Genomic DNA, 5,120 nt, shown 5'->3' with positions numbered 1-5,120 from the left:
GGGGGGGGGGGGGGGGGGGGGGGGGGGGGGGGGGGGGGGGGGTGCACGCCATCTTAGCTGGCTTGCAACGTTGTTGCTAGCACCCAAGTATGACCACACTCTTCACTAGAAATAAAGGACTGGAGAGGCCAAGGTTGATGTGAGGTATCAAAGCTTTTATTACCAGGCCTGGGAGACAGTCAGACTAAAAACTGTCTCAAAGTCTCGGAAGCCTCTGCAAGGGTTTTTAAAGGGAAAGGTATGGGAAATAAAGGGGGAAGCTCTTCCCATCAGGAGGCTGCTGCATGCAATCTTGCAGACTCCAGGCTTTTGTTATCTCATGGTCAGTCTTGCAACTCTTCAACTCCAACTCACTCTTGGGACATGAAGATTATCTGGATCCCAAAAGCTAGATGCTGTCTTGTTCCCAGAGAGCTATGACTCTAAAGGAAGAATGATTAGTTCAGCAGCATTTTCCATGAGCTATGCTCTGAGCCAAAGTTACAAAAAGACTTACTGATGGCTAGCATTCTTCTTAAAGCTGTATTCTACAAAATAGCTCTTGTAAGGCTAATCATCTATGACTATTTGCTTTGCGGGGCTCTTACAGTAGTTTCCCTCACCTAAACATTCTCTGTGCTCTACCTGTTCATTGCTTCCTCTTCCCTTACTCCTGGCAACCTTTTTACTAACTCCACAGTTTTGTCTTTTCTAAAATGTCATATAGTTGGAATTACACTATATAGCCTTTTCAGATTGGCTTGTTTCACTTAGTAACATGAATTTAAGTTTTTCCATGTCTTTTAATGACTTGATAGTTCATTTCATTTTAGCACTGAATAATATTCCATTGCCTGTATGTACCACAGTTAATTTATCCATTCACCCACTGAAGGACATCTTGGTTGCTCCCAAGGTTTTACAATTATGAATAAAGCTGCTATAAACATCCTTGTACAGATTTTTGTGTAGACATAAGTTTTCAAAGCCTTTGGGTAAATATAAGGAGCACCATTGTACAATCATATGGTAAGAGTATGTTTAGTTTTGTAGGAAATGGCCAAACTGTCTTCCAGAGTAGCTGTACCATTTTGTATCCCCACCAGCAATGAAAGGGAGTTCCTGTTGTTCCACATTCTCATCAGTGTTTGGTGTTGTCAATGTTCTGAATTTTGACCAACACACTATTAAAGAAGATAAATACACATTATTGTTGATGCATGATGTCAATCATATTTTTATATCCTTATTTTCTGTGTGTTTATCTTCTTTGATGAGGAGTCTGTTAAGATCATTGACCCATTTTTTAATCAGGTTGTTTGTGTCCTTATTGCTGTTTTTTTTGTTCTTTTTGGTACATATTTTGTTTTTTTCAAATAAATCTTATTGTGTATACTGAGGTGTTCAAATGATGTTTTAGAATACATGTACATAGTAAAATGGTTACTATTGAAAAGCAGATTAATATACCAATCATCTCACATGCGTTTTTGTATGATAAGAGCAGTTAAAATCTACTTGCTTTACAAAATTCCTAATACAGTACAGTTTTATTAACTTTAGTCTTCATATTGTACATCAGATGTCCAGACAGACTCATCCTACATATCTGCTATTTTGTATCCTTTGACCTACATCTCCCCATCTTGTCTTTCCCCCACCAACCTGTGGTAACCACTGTTTCATTCTCTATCTCTCTCTGCGTATTTGAGCTCTTTTTTTTCTTGACATATACATATATTACATAAAAGTGAGATTATGCAATGTTTTTCTGCGTCTGACTTATTTTACTTAGCATAATACCCTCCAGGTCCAACCACGTGTGGTAAATGGCAGGATCTCCTTCTTTTATAATGTTGAATAATGTTTCATTTATATGCCACATTTTCTTTATACATATCTTGGCTGTTGTAAATAACGCTGAAACAAACATGGGCCTGCAGATATCTTTATAAGGTGGTGCTTTCATCTTCTTTGAGTATATACTCAGAAGAAGGATTACTTGGTCATATAATAGTTCTATTTTTAATTCCTTTAGGAAACTTCACACTGTTTTACTTAATCACCCTAACAATCCATATTTCCACCAACAGTGTACTAGGTTTACCTTTTCTCCACAACTTTGCCAACATTTGTTATCACCTGTCTTCTTGATAACAGCCATTTTTACAGGTGTGAGGTAATATCTCATAGTTTTAATTTTCATTTCCCTTATGATTAGTGATGTTAAGCACATTTTCACATATGTGTTGGACATTTTTATGTCTTCTTTAAAGAAATGTCTGTTCAAGTCCTTTCCATATTTTTCAATTGTATTATTTGTTTTTCTGCTATTGAGCAGTCATTCCCACCAAAACCACCTCCACGACCACCACCAAAGTTTCCAGAACCGCTTCAACCTCTTTGGCTGGATAAAGCACTAGCCATCTCTTGCTTCGATAGGGCTTTCCTTACTTCACAGTTGTGGCTATTCACAGTATGGTATTTCTGAATGACAGTCTTATCCATGGTCATCAAAGGTTACAAAGCAAAGCCTCTCTTCTTGCCACTGCCTTGGTCAGTCATGATTTCAATCACTTCAATTTTCTCATACTGTTCAAAGTAATCTCAGTGTCTTCTTTAATGCCCAAAGCAATATACAGATTCAATGCAATCTCCATCAGAATTCCAATGGCATTCTTCGCAGTAATTGAAAATGCAATCCTGAAATTCATATGAAACCACAAAACCTCCAATAGCCAAAGCAATATTGAGAAAGAAAAATTGGAGGCATAACACTTCCTGACTTAAAATTGTAACATGAAGTTATAGCAATCAAAACAGCATGGTACTAGCATTAAAGTTAAAAACTATGGAACAGAAAAAAGAGCCCATAAATAAATTCAAACATATATGATCAACTAATTTTTGAAAAGAGCACCAGGAAGACACAATGGGGAACAGATGGTCTCTTCAATAAATGATGCTGGGAAAACTGAATATTCATAGGCAAAAGAAGAAAATTGGACACTTATTGTACACCATACACAAAGATACACTCAAAATGGATAAAAGACCTGACCATAAGACCAGAAACCATAAAAGATCTTCTTCACAGTTAAGTGGGCACCTGGTCTTTGAGAAAATTCTCTTGCAACAGCCCTTTGGTTCCACAACTCCTCTATCCTCTTTGTGTGGCCTTACATTCATGGCTGCATCCACCTCCTCCACAGTGGCATATGTCACAAACTCAAAGCCCCTGGAGTGCTTGATGTTTAGATCTCTCATTACCACACAGTCTGTGAGTGTTCCCCACTGATCAAAATAGCTCCTAAGACTTTCATTACTTGTTTCAAAGCTCAACCCTCTGATGACGAGCTTCTGCAGCTGTTTGGGCTCTTTAGTAGACTCTGACTTAGACATGACAGCAGTGGGAAAACTTTGGCAATGCTTCCTCAACAGCGTCCATGAACAGAAAGGGGTAAGCTAACAAATGTATCTCAACTTTTGTTCATTTTGAAAAGTCTTTATTTCTCCTCCATTTTTGATGTAGGGTCTTACCAGATATAGTATTCTTGGTTGGCATTTGTTACATCACATTACATCATTCCACTTTCTTGTAACCTGCAAGGTTTCTGCTGAGAAATATCTTGATAGTCTTATAGAGATTCCCTGTATGTGATGTTGGTTTTCTCCTGCTGCTTTCAAAATTATCTTTGTCTTTGACTTTTGAAAATTTGCTTATAATGTGTCATTTTAGTTTTTTTGTGTTCATCCTATTTGGAGTCCATTGGGATTCTTGAATCTGGATGTCCATTTTTCTCCTCAGAATTGTAAAGCTTTCAGACATTGTTTTATCAAATAAGTTTTCTACCTTTCTCTCTTTTTTCCTCTTCTAGAACCTCAATAATGCATATATTTTTTCACTTGATGTCCCATAAGTTTGTTAAGCTTTCTTTACTCTTTTACTCTTTTTCTTTTATCTTTTTGGTTCTTTTACCAACTAATTTCAAATGACCTGTCTTTGAGTTTCTTGATATTCTCCTGATTGATGAAGTCTGTTTTTAAATCTCCTCTAGTGATTTTTGAAGTTCAGTATTATATTCTTCAGCCTCAAAATTCCTGTTCAGTTCTTTTTTATATTTTCAATCTCTCTTTTGACATTCTCATTTTGTTCATACATAGTTTCTTGAAATTATACAGTATCTTTATGATGGTTATTTTGAATTCTTTTTAGGTAATTTATATATCTTCATTTCTTTAGGATTGCTTCTTAGAGATATATTTTGTTCCTCTTTGAAGGCCTTGTTTTCATGTTTCCCTGTTTCTTCATGTCTATCATAATTTTGTGTTGGTACCCACCCATTTGAGAAAATAGCCACCCCTACCAGTATTTATAGATTTGCTTTATACAGAGGAAGAGCCTTACCAATCAACCCCACAAGAAATTCTGAAGGCATTTAAAATCTTTCTCAGAAGGATGTGACTTCTCTGAGCCTGTGCATGCAATTTATCAGAGATGCTTTCCAATTTCCTTTTCAGGAGTCCATAACCTGTTGTTCTTTCTGGTATGTTTGTGGTACTGCTAGTTCTCTTGTTGTACAGCAGGAATGCTCCTATGCTTCCTTGGTCCCAGCAGTCACCAGGCACCAAAAGTATGCTGCCCCCCATTAGCAACCTAAGTCAGGCAAAATTGATGTCAGTCTCTCAGGCAGTCTTCCCAAAAGCCTAAATGCTGAGTGCACATTCTACTCTTCTCTTTCCCTCCAGAGGTAGAAGGCATAAGTTATGCATCTTTTCCTGATCTTGCCAAGCCATGCCAGCTGTAGCAAGGACCTCCACACACACTTTTACTTGGTCTCAGCATCTCCCAGGCATCCAAACTATTATGGCTTTATCAGAACTCTGAGTGAAATGATACAGAAATCAGTCTCTGAGGCAGTCCTCTGAAAAGCCAGAATATTGGATGCACACTCCACTGTTAATTTTTTTTTCCTGAGGAAGAAGTCATGAGCCAGAGTGTTATCCCAGTGTTGACCTATGCCAGCTTGGGAGAGTAGCTAATGTGGCTCTGAGGCAGTCCTCTGAAAAGCCAGAATATTGGATGCACACTCCACTGTTAATTTTTTTTCCTGAGGAAGAAGTCATGAGCCAGAGTGTTA

Source organism: Galeopterus variegatus, unplaced genomic scaffold (genome assembly GCF_000696425.1).
Source record: "Galeopterus variegatus unplaced genomic scaffold, G_variegatus-3.0.2 Scaffold3928, whole genome shotgun sequence".
Lineage (NCBI taxonomy): Eukaryota > Metazoa > Chordata > Mammalia > Dermoptera > Cynocephalidae > Galeopterus > Galeopterus variegatus.
The sequence above is the reverse complement of the archived record's forward strand: the minus strand, read 5'-3'. Positions refer to the sequence as shown.